Source organism: Cupressus sempervirens, chromosome 7 (assembly GCF_028749045.1).
Source record: "Cupressus sempervirens isolate cs-2001-9-10 chromosome 7, ASM2874904v1, whole genome shotgun sequence".
In the NCBI taxonomy this organism is placed as follows: domain Eukaryota; kingdom Viridiplantae; phylum Streptophyta; class Pinopsida; order Cupressales; family Cupressaceae; genus Cupressus; species Cupressus sempervirens.
In genome coordinates, this window is record NC_143124.1 from 682,871,611 (window position 1) to 682,890,681 (window position 19,071).

At 47.2% G+C, this 19,071-nt stretch overlaps 1 non-coding gene and 1 pseudogene across 1 annotated transcript; both read right to left on the minus strand.

The window, feature by feature from the left end:
* Positions 1-5,314: 5,314 nt before the first annotated feature.
* Positions 5,315-6,967, minus strand: LOC149548494 (25S ribosomal RNA; annotated as a pseudogene).
* Positions 6,968-7,191: 224 nt separating this feature from the next.
* On the minus strand, positions 7,192-7,345 carry LOC149548495 (5.8S ribosomal RNA). The gene has a single exon (XR_016354938.1). It is a non-coding gene; the product is annotated as a 5.8S ribosomal RNA (ribosomal RNA).
* Between the last annotated feature and the right edge of the window lie 11,726 nt (positions 7,346-19,071).

Sequence of the window (19,071 nt, forward strand, 5' to 3'; positions counted from 1 at the left end):
TGACTTGGTGAGAAAACTTAAAGAGTCGACTTGGCGAGAGTAGTTGGTGGGCTGACCTAGCGGGGTGACTTGATGAACGAACTGAAAGTGTCGACTTGGTGAGAGTAATTTGTGGCCTAACCTGGTGGGGTGACTTGATGAATGAACTTAAAGGGTCGACTTGGTGGGGTGACTTGATGAACGCACTTGAAGGGTCGACTTGGTGGGGTGACTCTATGAACGGACCTAAAGAGTTGACTTGGTGAGATTACTTGGTGGGTTGACTTGATGAAAGGACTCAAAGAGTCAACTTGGTGAGAGTACTTGGTGGCTTGACTTGATGAGCAGACTTAAAGAGTCAACTTGATGAGAGTACTTGTGGGGTGAACTGATGAACAGACTTAAAGAGTCGACTTGGTGGGAGTACATGGTGGGGCAACCTCATGGGGTGACTTTATGGACAGACTTAAAGAGTTGACTTGGTTAGAGTACTTGTTCTAGTGACTTGATGAACGGACTTGAAGAGTCAACTTGGTGGGGTGACTTGATAAAAGGACTTAAAGAGTTGACTTGGTGAGAGTACTTGGTGGGGTGACTTGATGAACGGACTTAAAGGGTCAACTTGGCGGGGTGACTTGATGAACGAACCTAAAGAGTTGACTTGGTGAGAGTACTTGGCGGGGTGAACTGATGAACAGACTTAAAGAGTCAAATTGTTGGGAGTACTTGGTGGGCCGACCTGGTGGGGTGACTTGATGAATGGACTTATAGAGTCGACTTGGTGAGAGTAGTTGTTCTGGTGACTTGATGAACAATCTTAAAGAGTCGGCTTGGTGGGGTGACTTGATGAAAGGACTTAAAGAGTCGACTTGGTGGGGTGACTTGATGAACAAACTTAAAGGGTTGACTTTGCGGGGTGACTCAATGAACGGACCTAAAGAGTGTACTTGGTGAGAGTACTCGGTGGGGTGACTTGATGAACAGACTTAGAGAGTCGACTTGGTGAGAGTACTTGGTGGGCCGACTTGGTTGGGTGACTTCGTGAACTGACTTAAAGAGTTGACTTGGTGGGAGTACTTGGTGGGGTGACTTGATGAATGGACTTCAAGGGTCGACTTGGCGAGGTGACTTGATGAACGGTCCTAAAGAGTTGACTTGGTGAGAGTACTTGGTGTGGTGACTTGATGAACAGACTTAAAGAGTTGAATTGGTGAGAGTACTTGGTGGGGTGACTTGATGAACATAGTTAAAGAGTCAACTTGGTGAGAGTACTTGGTCAGGTGACTTGATGAACACAGTTGAAGAATCGACTTGGTCAGAGTACTTGGTGGGGTGACTTGATGAATGAACTTAAAGATTTGACTTGGTGGGCCGACCTGGCAGGGTGACTTGATGAACGAACTTAGAGAGTCAACTTGGTGAGAGTACTTGGTGACTTGGTGGGCCGACTTGGTCGGGTGACTTGATGAACAAACTTAAAGAGTTGACTTGGTGAGTGTCCTTTGTGGGCTGACCTAGCGGGGTGACTTGGTGAGCAAACTTAAAGTGTCGACTATGTGAGAGTAGTTGGTGGGCTGACCTGGCGGGGTGACTTGATGAATGAACTTAAAGAGTTGACTTGGTGGGCCGACTTGGCAGAGTGACTTCATGAAAAAACTTAAAGAGTCCACTTGGTGGGCCGACATGGCGAGGTGACTTGATGAACGAACTTAAAGAGTCAACTTGGTGAGAGTAATTTGTGGGCTGACCTGGCAGGGTGACTTGATGAATGAACTTAAAGAGTCAACTTGGTGGTGTGACTTGATGAACGCACTTGAAGGGTCGACTTGGTGGGGCGACTCTATGAACAGACCTAAAGAGTTGACTTGGTGAGAGTACTTGGTGGGGTGACTTGATGAAAGGACTTAAAGAGTCAAGTTGGTGAGAGTACTTGGTGGGGAGACTTGATGAACACACTTGAAGAATCAACTTGGTTAGAGTACTTGGTGGGGCGACTTGATGAACGAACTCCAAGAGTTGACTTGGTGAGAGTACTTGGTGGCTCGACTTGATGAGCAGACTTAAAGAGTCAACTTGGTGAGAGTACTTGGCGGGGTGAACTGATGAACGAACTTAAAGAGTTGACTTGGTGGGAGTACTTGGTGCACTGACCTAGTGGGGTGAATTTATGGATGGACTTAAAGAGTCGACTTGGTTAGAGTACTTGTTCTGGTGACTTGATGAACGGACTTGAAGAGTCGACTTGGTGGGGTGACTTGATGAAAGGACTTAAAGAGTCGACTTGGTGAGAGTACGTGGTGGGGCGACTTGATGAACGCACTTAAAGGGTCAACTTGGCGGGGTGACTTGATGAACGGACCTAAAGAGTTGACTTAGTGAGAGTACTTGGCGGGGTGAATTGATGAATGGACTTAAAGAGCTGACTTGGTGAGAGTAGTTATTTTGGTGACTTGATGAACGGACTTAAAGAGTCAGCTTGGTGGGGTGACTTGATGAAATGACTTAAATAGTCGACTTGGTGGGGTGACTTGATGAACGAACTTAAAGGGTCGACTTTGTAGGGTGACTTGATGAATGGACCTAAAGAGTTGACTTGGCGAGAGTACTCGGTGGGGTGACCTAATGAACAAACTTAGAGAGTTGACTTGGTGAGAGTACTTGGTGGGCCGACCTGGTTGGGTGACTTTGTGAACTGACTTAAAGAGTTGACTTGGTGGGAGTACTTGGTGGGGTGACTTGATGAATGGACTTCAAGGGTCGACTTGGCAAGGTGACTCGATGAACTATCCTAAAGAATTGACTTGGTGAGAGTACTTGGTGTGGTGACTTGATGAACAGACTTAAAGAGTCAAATTGGTGAGAGCACTTGGTGGGGTGACTTGATGAACATAGTTAAAGAGTTGACTTGGTGAGAGTACTTGGTCGGGTGACTTGATGAATGCACTTGAAGAATCGACTTGGTTAGAGTACTGGAGGCCCTGTACAGTGAAAAGCGCTAAATTTTGGACATTACAAAAAAAAAAAAAACAAGTTACTCACTTTTGGATCACGCACAAGTTTCAGTTCACGTATTGCCAAGCCGACTCCAGGCGTTACACCTAGCTAGCCAGATTAGAGGTAGGGTAGACAAAACGATCCGATTTGAGAATTTTCTTTATAAAAAGAGATCATGATAGGCCCCATAAGGAAAAAAAGAATGAAATTTTGGGAGTTCAAAAAAATAGTTACTTGATTTTGGATCATGCATAGGGCTCGGGTCACGTAGCATCGAGGTGCCCTGCGTGACATGATTCAAGCAAAAAGTCAATGGTGGCATGAGTCGTGCAAAAACATTAGAGGCCATTAAGGCTCGAGGCACTTCGATTCGAGGTTGTTGAGGCAAGTCAGGTTGAAAACTTTGGGCGTTAGCCAAAAAGAAAAAGTTAACCTCTTTTGGATCACATACACGGCTCGGGGCACTTAGAATCAAGTTGAGCACGGTGACATGAGTCGTGCAAAAAATTTGGAGACGACTCGAGTCAGGGCATCCGACTCTATCCGAGTTCAAAACTTTGGGACTTGACAAAAAAAAGAAAAAAGAAAAAGTTACCCGATTTTGGATCACGTAAGTGACTCGGGCCACTCAGAATCAAGGCGAGTGCGGTTACATGAGTCGAGCGAAAAAAAAATGGAGGCAGTTAAGGCTCGAGGCAATTCGAGTCAGGGTAGCTGAGTCGATTCAAAAACTTTGGCCGTTAGCGAAAAAAAGAGTTAATTGCTTTTGGATCATGTACATGACTTGGGGCACATAGAATCAAGTCAAGCCAGGTGACATGAGTGGTTTGAAAAAATTGCAGGCGGTTAAGGCTCGAGGCGATTTGAGTCGGGGTTGCTGACACGATTCGAGTTGAAATCTTTGGGTGTTAACCAAAGAAGGAAGAAGTTAACCTCTTCTGGATCACGTACATGACTCAAGGCACCAAGTCGAGCACGGTGACATGAGTCCTATGAAAAAACTGGAGGCTATTAAGGCTCGAGGCGATATGAGTCGGGGTTGCCGACACAATTTGGGTTGAAAAATTTGGGCGTTAACCTAAAAAAAGAGTTGATCACCTTTGGATCACGCACATGACTCAACGCACTTAGAATCATGTCGAGCACGGTAACATGAGTCATGCAAAAAAATTGGAGGCAGTTAAGGCTCGACGCGATTCAAGTCAGGGTTCGGGTTGTTGGGGCGATTCGTGTCGGGGTTGCCGACACAGTTCGAGTTGAAAAATTTGGGCATTAACGCCAAAAAAAAAATTTGACCTCTTTTGGACCACGTACATGACTCGGGGCACTTAGAATCAAGTCGAGCACGGTGACATGGGTTGTGCAAAAAATTCGGAGGCGATTCGAGTCGGGGTAGCCAACTCGATTTGAGTTCAAAAATTTGGGCGTTAACCAAAAAAATAAGTTGACCGATTTTGGATCACGTACATGAGTCGTCTGCCCTTGCAAAAATTAAAAAACTCGGGGACTCGCCTAGAATTTGCAGTCGGAAGATTTTTCTACCCTCATGAAAATTTACAAACCCCACCTGCTCAAAATTTGGACTTGAAAGATTTTTCTACCCTCGCGGAATTGCACTTGGAAGACTTTTTCACACTCGCGAAAATCACAAAACCCCACCCGCGGGGAATTCAACACTTGGGATATTTTTCCACCCTTCCAAAAATTGCAAACCCCACCAGCTCGAAATTTGGGACTCGGGAGATTTTTTTCCCCCTCGTGGAAATTTTACAAAACTCGACTCGCCCAAAATTTGGCACTCGGGAGATTTTTCTGCCCTGGTAGAAATTTCTACAAAACCCCTCCCTCCCACCCGAAATTTGGCACTCGGGAGATTTTTTCACCCTGGAAAAAATTGCAAACCCCACCTGCCAGGAATTTGGCACCTAGGAGATTGTTACGCCCTCGCGAAAATTGCAAACCCCACCTGCCGGGAATTTGGCACTTGGAAGATTTTTTCGCCCTCGCGGGAATTTTCACAAAACCCCACCTACCCGAAATGTGGCACTTGGGAGATTTTTCCACCCCAACAGAAATTGCAAAACCCCACCCACCAAGAATTTGACACTTGGGAGATTTCTTCGCCCTCACAGAAATTTTCACAAAACCCCACCCGCTTGAAATTTGGCACCTAGGAAAGTTTTCCCGCCCTTGCGAAAAATTGCAAACCCCACCCGCCAAAAATTTGGCACTTGAAAGATTTTCTTGCACTCGCACAAATTGCAAACCCCACCGGTCTAGAATTTGGCACCTGAGAGATTGTTACGAGCTCACAAGAAAAAACCTTTCAAACCCCACCCCTACTGCGGGTCGCGATGTAGCCAGAGAGAGATATGCGCTGCATCTAGCGTGGATTCTGACTTAGAGGTGTTCAGTCATAATCCAACACACGGTAGCTTCGCGCCACTGGATTTTCAACTAAGCATGATGACTGCTGTTGACATGGAACCTTTCCCTACTTCAGTCTTCAAAGTTCTCATTTAAATATTTGCTACTACCACCAAGATTTGCACCGGGGGCCGATCCACCCAGGCTCACGCCCAAGCTTTCGCAACAACCCCCGCATCCTCCTACTCATTGGAGCCTAGCACTTGCCCCGACGGCAAAGTATAGGTTGCGCGCTTCAGCACCATCCATTTTCGAGGCTAGTTGATTTGGCAGGTGAGTTGTTACACACTCCTTAGCAGATTTTGACTTCCATGACCACCGTCCTGCTGTCTTAATCAACCAAAACCCTTTGTGGGATCTAGGTTAACATGCAATTTGGCACTATAACTCAGCTTTTGGTTCATCCCACATCGCCAGTTCTGCTTACCAAAAATGGCCCACTTGGAGCTCGCGATTCCGTGGCGCAGCTCAATAGAGCAACCGTGTCGACTTACCTATTTAAAGTTTGAGAATAGGTCGAGGGCGTTACGCCCTCGATGCCTCTAATCATTTTCTTTACCTGATAAAACTAGCACGTGAGCTCCATCTATCCTGAGGGAAACTTTAGAGGAAACCAGCTACTAGACGGTTTGATTAGTCTATCGCCCCTATACCCAAGTCAGACGAATGATTTGCACATCAGTATTGCTATAGGCCTCCATCGGAGTTTCCTCTAGCTTTTCCCTGGTCAGGCATAGTTCACCATCTTTTGGGTCCCAATAGGTGTGCTTGCACTCGAACCCTTCATAGAAGATTAGGGTCGGTCGGTGGTGCACCCCCTGAGAGGGGATCTTGCCAGTCAGCTTCCTTGCACCTCGCGGGTTTTCCCAACCTGCCAACTTGCACACATGTTAGACTCCTTGGTCCCTATTTCAAGATGAGTCAGATGGAAAGCCTGCTAGCCAGCGCCATGAGCGCACAGGTGCCCAAGAGCTTGCCGTAAAGGTGTGCGCTTCACTCCTTGATCACCATGACAAAAGTATTTGTGTGACCAGAAGGTCGCACTTGTGCCGCCGTGATAGCCCGTTCTGGAAGGTCCCCCGAACCAAGCGGCGGACCGGCTCACACCCTTCTGCATCCGATCGGGGCACATTGCCGGCCTCCATCTGCTTCCCTCCCAACAATTTCAAGCACTCTTTAACTCTCTTTTCAAAGTCCTTTTCATCTTTCCCTCGCGGTACTTGTTCGCTATCGGTCTCTTGCCTGTATTTAGCCTTGGACAGAATTTACCACCCGACTAGGGCTGCATTCCCAAACAATCTGACTTGCCGACAGCGCCTCATGGTGTGACAGGGTCCGAGCCCGATGGGGCTCTCACCCTCTCCGGTGCCCCCTTCCAGGGGACTTGGGCCTAGTCCATCGCTAAGGATGCTTCTACAGACTACAATTCGACAGGTGCGGCCGTCAATTTTCATGCTGGGCTCTTCCTGGTTCGCTCGCCATTACTAGGGGAATCTTGGTAAGTTTCTTTTCCTCCACTTATTGATATGCTTAAACTCAGCGGGTACTCACACCTGACTTGGGGATGTGGTAGAGATGCAGCAATGCCCGCACTGCGGTGGGCCGCTGAGCCCAAAATAAAGTTCCTCGCGAGGAATCGTTCGATCGATGCAAACCAATGCCGACCTTTGTGAGCCACCGCTCGTCGTGATGGATCAATAGACCTCGTCCTCATTTTAGCCGACCGTGCACCACTTGCAGACGTAGATGGCCATCTTCACTCCTCGCTGGGGAGGGCAAAATTTTGTAGTGAGACGCCCAAGCAGACATGCTCTTGGCTGACGCCTCGGGCGCAACTTGCGTTCAAAGACTTGATGATTCACGAGATTCTGCAATTCACACTAAGTATCACATTTTGCTACATTCTTCATCGTGGCGAGAGCTGAGATATCCGTTGCTGAGAGTCATGATTTTGTTTTGTTTTTGTCTTTCCGCGACCCAAGCATGCAAGGTGCTGGCTCACACTTCATTCTTTGGATTTCTAAGGTGTGCGATGCACCCGTGTGTTGGGTGTTGACACATCCCGAACCCCAAGCACCCAATGGGTGCGACGAGGAACGCTATGGTGTGTCCCCACCCCATCACCTTGTAAAGGTGGGAGGCGATGCATGGGAGAGCCATGTCAGTGGATGGGGCCCCTGCCTTGCAAATCATGCGAGTGCACCCATCCTAAACACAGAATGCTCAAAGCGACGAGTCAACACACCCCCTCCACACATTTATAGGTGATGAGAGCTTGCTCGCATACACGGACATGTCTAACCTTTGGAAAATATCTCCTTTCCAAGCACAACCTCGCTAACCGTTCCCAATGACATGTGATCTGCCAGCGTAGGTACAGAAAAGTTCCTACTGGTGAACACTCACACTAGCATTGTCGGACAAGCTTCAATCTCATGCACATGCACATACCAAAGAACTGCATCGCGAGGGAACCACCCGCGAGCACCCACATCTTGGCAAAAAGAATTCATGCAATTTCTTCCCCTAGACAGACATGTTGGGCATGCACTTGTTGGAGCATTGCAAAGACGAGCGCTCTGGTTCGCAGGAGCCTGAGAAGAACATCTCGTACGAAACCCGTTTCCCCAAAATGCTCAAATCACAAATTCTTGTAGTAGAGTCGTAATGGAAAGATGTACACCGCGCATGCGACCGATTAAGGACACTCAAAGACATCCATTTCCTAGGCATATGCCCCCTACATGCTTTTTGGTGCACCCCGTACAAATGGCCATACTTCGACAAGCCCTCCCAGAATTTCGCATCTAAAGAGAGATGAAACACCTTGGGCTTTTTTTCCACAAAATGCAAACACCGAACGCTCTCTTTAGGGGGGAGCTGAAGAAGAGTATCTCCCACAGAACCCATGAGCTACAGCCATTTGGATCGCATAGGGTAGGACAGGGCATGGAGAGTTTTTGCATCCAAACAAAAATTATCAGTAATACTCTATGCTTCTACTGGCCCGGACCACAAAGGCTATCACGATAGTGCCATGCACTTCTGTAGGATGAGACAGTGAAGAGGCGAGCACGCACTGAGAACGCACTAGCGAATAAATTATGCAGCAACCAAACCTTTTGCCGACCCCCCTCTCAATCCCAAGGCTCTACCAATTGGATGTGCTTTCGTACCCATCTCTCACAAAGACCAATGTTAGCTGTGAACAAATTTGGAATCCAAGGGCTCTCATCCATTGATATCGTCGACACTGGGTCTATATACAAAGGCCACGAAGAGGTTCCGAGAAGAGAAGCCCCCCCTGCTCACTCACACAAACATCCCAAATTTTAGACACAAGCTCCCGCCCTTAGCATCGCTCTCCAGATCACCGCAATGACACATTGGAATGACAATCGCTAACGAACAACTCCCAAAATTGTGGCAATGGAGTGAGAAAGAAAAACTTTGGGGAGAGGCGCATAGAAAATGAGCTGCTCCTTCATTCCCCTCTTATATATAGATCCGATGTCGCTGATTTCATTTTGAATCCGACGCTGCATTCATCCTTGCCCACACGAGCAATGGCTCTTCTGATCGAATGGCCATGGGGAGCTTCCAATAATAAAGGCTCCCTTGTCACTCATGATGCGCAGCCCAACTGCTAGACGATGGCTCGCCCTTCAGATCGCTGCCCAGGCAACCACCACAATGGCACCATTGGAACGACAACTGCTACCGAACCATTCCAAAAATTTTGTGCCAAAGAAGTTGTTGTGAAGAGAATGAATCTAGGGAGAGAGCACTCGCATAACAAAATCAAGATTGCTTCACGGCCCTTCCAATAGAAACGATGCTGGTGCCAATATTCGAAATCCAAATAACATGTCTTTCTCGAACACCAGCACCGATTCTATTGGGGAGGGCCGTCGAGAAATTTTTGTTATCAATGCCTCCCATTGTAGCCGCGATAGGCACGCAAAAAATTTTGCTAGAGCACAAAGCACCCACCTCATGGCTAGAGACAAGGGCTTGCCATTAGATCAACTTCGAAATCACAGAACAAACGTGTTGTAGAATGGCAACCGCTGCCAAGTCTCTTCCGTAATTGCGTCGGTTGAGTGATCAAAGAAGGTGATCTAAGAGAGTGTCCAAGCATAGGCATTCATTGGGGGATTCGTGCCAATTGCATAAATTTATGCAATACCAGAGCAACACCGGACAGAGGCGCTAGACGAGGGCTCCTATTTTAGATCGAGTTTTAAAATCACCAAGAAGACGCGGTGAGGGCTGGCAACCGCTGCCAAACCTTTTTCCAAAATTGCGCCACCTGAGTGAAAAGAAAACATGATCTAAAGGCGAGTCCAAGAATAGCACCCTCGAGGGTTGGCTTCATGCCCCTCTAATTGATTCAACGTCGACGTCCACCATTTCAAAATCCAACATATCCATCCGCCCTGACAGCGGAGTTGAATCAATGTGGGGGGCATGGGAGAGGCTCGCAGCAACCACCTCTCCCATTGTAGCCACGATAGGCATGCAAAAAATTTTGCTAGAGCGCCAAGCACCCACCTCATGGCTATAGACAAGGGCTCGCCATTAGATCAACTTCAAAATTGTAGAACACACGCGGTGTAGAATGGCAACCGTAGCCAAGTCTCTTCCGTAATTGCATCGGTCGAGTGATCGAAGAAGGTGATCTGAGAGAGGGTCCAAGCGTAGGCATTTGTTGGGGGATTTGTGCCGATGGCATAAATTTATGCAATACCCAAGCAACACCGAACAGAGGTGCTAGATGAGGGCTCCCATTTTAGATCAAGTTTTAAAATCACCAAGTAGATGCGGTGAGGGCTGGCAACTGCTGCCAAACCTTTTTCCAAAATTGTGCCAGCTGAGTGACAAGAAAACATGATCTAAAGGAGAGTCCAAGAATAGCACCCTTGAGGGTGGGCTTCATGCCCCTCTAATTGATTCAACGTCGGCGTCCACTATTTCAAAATCCAACATATCCATCCACCCTGACAGCGGCGTTGAATCAATGAGGGGGGCACGTGAGAGGCTCGCGGCAACCACCTCTCCCATTGTAGCCATGATAGGCATGCAAAAAAATTTTCTAGAGCACCAAAGCACCCACCTCATGGCTATAGACAAGGGCTCACCATTAGATCAACTTTGAAATCGCAAAACACACGCGGTGTAGAATTGCAACCGCTGCCAAGTCTCTTCTGTAATTGCGTCGGTCGAGTGATCGAAGAAGGTGATCTAAGAGAGGGTCCAAGTGTAGGCATTCATTGGGGGATTCGAGCCAATGGAATAAATTTATGCAACACCCGAGCAACACCGAAAGGAGGTGCTAGACGAGGGCTCCCATTTTAGATCAAGTTTTAAAATCACCAAGTAGATGCAGTGAGAGCTGGCAAGCGCTGCCAAACCTTTCTCAGAAATTTTGCCAGCTGAGTGACAAGAAAACATGATCTAAAGGAGAGTCTAGGAATAACACCCTCGAGGGTGGGCTTCATGCCCCTCTACTTGATTCAACGTCGGCATCCACCATTTCAAAATCTGACATATCAATCCGCCCTGACAACGACGTTGAATCAATGAGGGGGGCATAGGAGAGGCTCACGGCAACTACCTCTCTCATTGTAGCCACGATAGGCAGGCAAAAAATTTTTCTAGAGTGCCAAGCACCCACCTAATGGCTAGAGATAAGGGCTCGCCATTAGATCAACTTCAAAATTGCAGAACAGATGTGGTGTAGAATGGCAACCGCTACCAAGTCTCTTTCGTAATTGCGTCAGTCGAGTGATCAAAGAAGGTGATCTAAGAAAGGGTCCAAGCATAGGCATTCATTGGGGGATTCGCACCGATGGAAAAAATTTATGCAATACCCAAGCAACACCGGACGGAGGTGCTAGATGAGGGCTCCCATTTTAGATCAAGTTTTAAAATCACCAACTAGATGCGGTGAGGGCTGGAAACTACTGCTAAACCTTTTTCCAAAATTGCGCCAGATGAGTGACAAGAAAACATGATCTAAAGGAGAGTCCAGGAATAGCACCGTCGAGGGTGGGCTTCATGCCCCTCAAATTAATTTAACGTCGGCGTCCACCATTTCAAAATTTGACATATCCATCCACCCTGACAGCGGCGTTGAATCAATGAGGGGGGCACGGGAGAGGCTTGCAGCAACCACCTCTCCCATTACAGCCGCTATAGGCATGCAAAATTTTTTTCTAGAGCACCAAGCACCCACCTCATGGCTAGAGGCAAGGGCTCTCCATTATATCAACTTCGAAATCATAGAACAGACGAGGTGTAGAATGGCAACCGCTTCCAAGTCTCTTCCGTAATTGCGTCTATTGAGTGATCGAAGAAGGTGATCTAAGAGAGGGTCCAAGCGTAGGAATTCATTGGGGGATTCGCACCAATGGCATAAATTTATGCAATACTTGAGCAACACCGGAAGGAGGTGCTAGACGAGGGCTCCCGTTTTAGATCAAGTTTTAAAATCACCAAGTAGATGCGGTGAGGGCTGGCAAGTGCTGTCAAACCTTTTTCCAAAATTGCGCCAGCTGAGTGACGAGAAAACATGATCTAAAGTAGAGTCCAAGAATAGCACCCTCGAGGGTCGGCTTCATTCCCCTCTAATTTATTAAACATCAGCATCCACCATTTCAAAATTTGACATATCCATCCACCCTGACAGCGGCATTGAATCAATGAGGGGGGCATGTGAGAGGCTCGTGGCAAACACCTCTCCCATTGTAGCCGCGATAGGTATGCAAAAAAATTTTCTAGAGCACCAAGCACCCACCTCATGGCTAGAGACAAGGGCTTGCCATTAGATCAACTTCGAAATCGCAGAACAGACGTAGGGTAGAATGGCAACCACTGCCAAGTCTGTTCTATAATTGCGTCGGTCGAGTGATCAAAGAAGGTGATCTAAGAGAGGGTCCAAGTGTAGGCATTCGTTGGGGGATTCAAGCCGGTGGCTTAAATTTATGCAATACCCGAGCAACACCAGACGGAGGTGCTAGACGAGGGCTCCCGTTTTAGATCAAGTTTTAAAATCACCAAGTAGACGTAGTGAGGGCTAGCAACCGCTGCCAAACCTTTTTCCGATATTGCGCCACCTGAGTGACAAGAAAACATAATCTAAAGGAGAGTCCAGGAATAGCACCCTCGAGGGTGGGCTTCATGCCCCTCCAATTGATTCAACATCGGCGTCCACCATTTCAAAATCTGACATATCCATCTGCCCTAACAGTGACATTGAATCAATGAGGGGGGCACGGGAGAGGCTCGTGGCAACCACCTCTCCCATTGTAGCCATGATAGGCAGGCAAAAAATTTCTCTAGAGTGCCAAGCACACACCTCATGGCTAGAGACAAGGGCTCGCCATTAGATCAAATTCGAAATCGCAGAACAGACGCAGTGTAGAATGGCAACTGCTGCCAAGTCTCTTCTATAGTTGCGTTGGTTGAGTGATCGAAGAAGGTGATCTAAGAGAGGGTCCAAGCATAGGCATTCGTTGGGGGATTCACGCTGATGGCATAAATTTATGCAATACCTTAGCAACACCGAACGGAGGTGCTAGACGAGGGCTCCCATTTTAGATCGAGTTTTAAAATCACCAAGTAGACGCGGTGAGGGTTGGCAACCGCTGCCAAACCTTTTTCCAAAATTGCGCTAGCTGAGTGACAAGAAAACATTATCTAAAGGAGAGTCGAGGAATAGCACATCGAGGGTGGGCTTCATGCCCCTCTAATTGATTCAACGTCGGCGTCCACCATTTCAAAATCTGACATATCCATCCGCCTTGACACCGGCATTTAATCAAATGAGAGGGGCCCAGGAGAGGCTCGCTTCAACCACCTCTCCTATATAAGCTATTAGTGCGAGGCTCGCTCTACATTATAAATTAGCGAACACACCAACAACTATCTTAAAAATCCAAATCTTTGAAAATTCTGACCAAACAACCATTCACGACCCAATTTTTTATGAGGTTGGCAGAGGAGCAAAAGATTGTCATCGGTTAGGAGATGTGAGTTCATGGAGCCAAGGGACTGAAATGGTCATCGTGCTCTTCCGATCAACTGGATGAATTTCACCTTGAAGGGGCCCAATCCAAAAGTTTCGGAGGTCATCTGCTGGAACTCTAAAGAACAAGGCCCATCTTTACATGCAAACTCTGCTACTGCACAAACATAGTTTGCAATTAAAGAGAAATTGCAAGGCCGTCACAATGGCCCGAGGCCAATGGCTCCGACTAAGTCAATTTTCTCTTGCAATCACAATGTCGCCGTTCACAAAGAGATCTCCCCATTCACTTGTGACGAGATGCACAATCCAAGTGCTAGACGCGAGCTCACCCTTGAAATAAAGACCACTTTCCAAGACATCCCCCGATGAAACATTGGAACGAAAACCTCTATCGAACCATTCCCAATGTTGTGCCGATCGAGTTGGCACAGAGGCGACCTTAGGGAGCTCCCACGTAGCAATCGGGATGTGCTTTTGTGCCTATCTCTCCCAAAAACCAATGTTAGCTGTGAACAAATTTGGAATCCAAGGGCTCGCATCCATCGATATCGTCGCCACTGGGTCTATATACAAAGGCCATGGAGAGGTTCCGATAAGAGAAGCTCCCCTGCTCGCTCGCACAAACATCCCAAATTCTAGACACAAGCTCCTTCCCTTAGCATCACTCTCCAAATCACCACAATGACACATTGGAATGAAAACCGCTGTCGAACAACTCCCCAAATTGTGGAAATGGAGTGAGAAAGAAGAGCAACTTTGGGGAGCCATGCATAGCAAATGGGTTGCTGTTGCTTCATTCCGCTCTTATATAGATTTGACGTCATTGATTTTGTTTGGAATTCGAGGCTGCATTCATCCTTGCTCACACAAGAAATGGCTCTTCTAATCAAATGGGCACGGGGAGCTTTCGATAACAAAGGCTCCCTTGTCACTCGTGATGCGCAGCCCAACTGCTAAACGACGGCTCGCCCTTCAGATCTCTGCACAGGCAACCACCACAATGGCACCATTGGAACGACAACCATTGCTGAACCATTCTGAAAATTTTGTGCCAAAGAAGTTGTTGAGTAGAGAATGACTCTAGGGAGAGAGCCCTCGCATAGCGAAATCGGGATGGCTTCACGACCCTCCAAATAGAAATGATGTTGGTGCCAATATTCCAAATCCAAATAACGTGTCTTTCGTGAACACCAACACTGATTCTATTGGGGAGGGTTGCTGTGAGCTTTTGTTATCAAAGCTCCCATTGTAGCCACGATAGGCACACAAAAAATTTCTAGAGCCCCAAGCACCCACCTCATGGCTAGACAAGGGCTCGCCATTAGATCAACTTTGAAATTGCTGAACAGACACGCTGTGGAATGGCAACCGCTGCCAAGCCTCTTTCGTAATTACGTCAGTCAAGTGATCAAAGAGGGTGATCTAAGAGAGAGTCCAAGGCTAGGGATTCATTGGGGGATTCGCTCTGATAGCAAAAATTTATGCAATACGCGAGCAACACCGGACGAAGGTGCTAGATGAGGGCTCCCATTTTAGATCAGGTTTTAAAATCACCAAGTAGATGCGGTGAGGGCTAGCAACCGCTGCCAAACCTTTTTTCAAAATTGCACTAGCTGAGTGACAACAAAAAAAGATCTAAAGGAGAGTCCAGGAATAGCACCTCGAGGGTGGGCTTCATGCCCCTCTAATTGATTCAACATCGGCGTCCACCGTTTCAAAATTCAACATATCCATCCGCCCTGACACCGACGTTCAATCAATGAGGGGGACACGGGAGAGGCTTGCAGCAACCACCTCTCCCATTGTAGCCACAATAGGCATGCAAAAAATTGCTAGAGCCCCAAGCACCCACGTCATGGCTAGAAAAGGGCTCGCCATTAGTAGATCAACTTCGAAATCATGGAACAGACGCGCTGTAGAATGGCAACCGTTGCCAAGTCTCTTCCGTAATTGCGTCGATCGAGTGATCGAAGAAGGTGATCTAAGAGAGGGTCCAAGCATAGGCATTCGTTGGGGGATTCACTTTGATGGCAAAAATTTATGCAATACCCGAGCAACACCGGACGAAGGTGCTAGACAAGGGCTCCCATTATAGATCAAGTTTTAAAATCACCAAGTAGACACGGTGAGGGCTGGCAACCACTGCCAAACCTTTTTTTGAAATTGCGCTAGCTGAGTGACAAGAAAACATGATCTAAAGGAGAGTCGAGGAATAGCACATCGAGGGTGGGCTTCATGCCCCTCTAATTGATTCAACATCAACATCCACTGTTTGGAAAACTGACATATCCATCCGCATTGACACCGGCGTTGAATCAATGAGAGGGGCATGGGAGAGGCTCACAGCAACCACCTCTCCTATATAAGCTATTAGTGTGAGGCTCGCTCTACATGAGAAATTAGCGAACACACCGACAACTACCTTAAAAATCCAAATCCTTAAAATTCTGACGAAACATCCATTCATGACCCAATTTTTTATGAGGTCGACAGAGGGGCAAAAGATTGTCATCGGTTAGGAGATGTGAGTTCATGGAGCCAAGGGACTGAAATGGTCATCGTGCTCTTCCGATCAACTGGATGAATTTTACCTTGAAGGGGCCCAATCCAAAAGTTTTGGAGATCATCTCCTGGAACTCTGAAGAACAAGGCCCATCTTTACATGCAAACTCTACTACTGCGCAAACATAGGTTGCAATTAAAGAGAAATTGCGAGGCCGTCATAATGGCCCGAGGCCAATGCTCCGATTAAGTCAATTTTCTCTTGTAATCACCATGCCACCATTCATAGAGAGATCTCCGCATTCACTTGTGACGCGACACACAATCCAAGTGCTAGACGCGAGCTCGCCCTTGAAAGAAAGACCACTTTCCAAGACATCCCCCGATGACACATTGGAATGACAACCTCTGTCGAACCATTCCTAATGTTGTGTAGATCGATTTGGCACAGAGGCAACGTTAGGGAGCTCCCACGTAGCAATCGGGATGTGATTTCATACCCATCTCTCACAAAAACCAATGTTAGTTGTGAACAAATTTAGAATCCAAGGCTCGTATCCATCGATATCATCGGCACTGGGTCTATATATTCAAAGGCCACAGAGAGGTTCCGATAAGAGAAGCTCCCCTACTCGCCCACACAAACATCCCAAATGCTAGACACAAGCTCCCATCCTTAGCATCGCTCTCTAGATCACCAAAATGACACATTGGAATGACAACCATTGTTGAACAACTCATGAATTTGTGTCGATGGAGTGAGAAAGAAGAGAAACTTTGGGGAGCCGCGCATAGCAAACAGGCTGCTGCTTCATTCTGCTCTTATATATAGATTCGATGTCGTTGATTTCATTTGGAATCTAAGGCTACATTCATCCTTGCTCACACAAGCAATGGTTCTTCTCATCGAATGGCCATGAGGGGCTTCTGATTACAAAGGCTCCGTTGTCACTCGTGATGCGCAGCCCAAGTGCTAGACGACGGCTCGCCCTTCAGATCGCTGCCCAGGCAACCACCACAATGACACCATTGGAAGGACAACCACTGCCGAACCATTCCAAAAATTTTGCACCAAAGAAGTTATTGTGAAGATAACCACTCTAGGGAGAGAGCACTAGCATAGCAAAATTAGGATGGCTTCACAGCCCTTCCAATAGAAACGATGCTGGTGCCAATATTCCAAATCCGAATAACGTGTCTTTCTCGAACACCAGCATCGATTCTATTGGGGAGGGTTGCCAAGAGCTTTTTTTATCAAAGCCTCCCATTGTAGCCGCGATAGGCATGCAAAAAATATTGCTAGAGCGCCAAGCACTCACCTCGTGGCTAGAGACAAGGGCTCGCCATTAGATCAACTTCGAAATTGCAGAACAGACACGCTGTAGAATGGAAACTGCTGCCAAGTTTCTTCCATAATTGCATCAGTCGAGTGATCGAAGAAGGTGATCTAAGAGAGGGTCCAAGTGTAGGCATTCGTTGGGGGATTCACGCCGATAGGAAAAATTCATGCAATACCCTAGCAACACCGGACGGAGGTGCTAGACGAGGGCTCCCATTTTAGATTGAGTTTTAAAATCACCAAGTAGATGCAGTGAGGGTTGGCAACCACTGCCAAACCTTTTTCTGAAATTGTGTCAGCTGAGTGACAAGAAAACATGATCTAAAGGAGAGTAGAGGAATAGCACATCAAGCGTGGGCTTCATGCCCCTCCAATTGATTCAACGTCGGCATCCACCATTTCAAAATCTGACATTTCCATCTACCTTGACACTAGCATTGAATCAATGAGAGGGGCACGGGAGAGGCTCGTGACAACAACCTCTCCTATATAAGCTATTAGTGTGAGGCTCGCTCTGCATTAGAAATTAGCGAACACACCGACATCTACCTTAAAAATCCAAATCGTTTAAAATTCTGACCAAACAGCTATCCACGACCCAATTTTTTATGAGGTCGTCTAAGGAGCAAAATATTGTCATTGGTTAGGAGATGTGAATTCATGGAGCCAAGGGACTGAAATGGTCATCGAGCTCATCCGATCAACTGGATGAATTTCACCTTGATGGGGCCCAATCCAAAAGTTCCAAAGGTCATCTCCTGGAACTCTCAAGAACAAGGCCCATCTTACTTGCAAACTCTGCTATTGTGCAAACATAGGTTGCAATTAAAGAGAAATTGCAAGGCCATCACAGTGGCCCAAGGCCAATGCTCTAACTAAGTCAATTTTCTCTTGCAATCACCATGCCACCGGTCATAGAGAGATCTCCCCATTCACTTGTGACGCGACGCACAATCCAAGTGATAGACACGAGCTTGCCCTTGAAAGGCCACTTTCCAAGACATCCCCCGATGACCAATTTGGAACGACAATCGCTGTCGAACCATTCCCAATGTTGTGCCGATCGAGTTGGCATAGAGGTGACCTTAGGGAGCTCCCGTGTAGCAATCGGGATGTGCTTTCATACCCATCTCTCAAAAAAACCAATGTTAGCTGTGAACAAATTTAGAATCCAAGGCTCGTATCCATTGATATCGTCGACACTGGGTCTATATATTCAAAGGCCACGAAGAGCTTCCGATAAGAGAAGCTCCCCTACTCGCTCACACAAACATCCCAAATGCTAGAAACAAGCTCCTACCCTTAGCATCACTCTCCAGATTACCGCAATGACACATTGGAATGACAACCACTGTGAAACAACTCCCAAATTTGTGCCGATGGAGTGACAAAGATGAGCAACTTTGGGGAGCCACACATAGCAAACGGGCTGCTGCTTCATTTCGCTCTTATATATAGATCCGATGTCATTGATTTCATTTGGAATCTGAGGCTGCATTCATCCTTGCTCACACAAGCAATGGCTCTTCTGATCAAATGCTCACAAGGAGCTTCCGATTACAAAGGCTCCCTTGTCACCCGTGATGCACGACCCAACTGCTAGATGATGGCTCGCCCTTCAGATCGATGCCTAGGCAACCACCACAATGGCACCATTGGAATGACAACCACTGCCGAACCATTTCAAAAAATTTTTTCCAAAGAAGTTGTTGCAAAGAGAACGACTCTGGGGAGAGAGCCCTCGCATAGCAAAATTGGGATGGCTTCATGGCCCTCCCAATAGAAACGATGCTGGTGT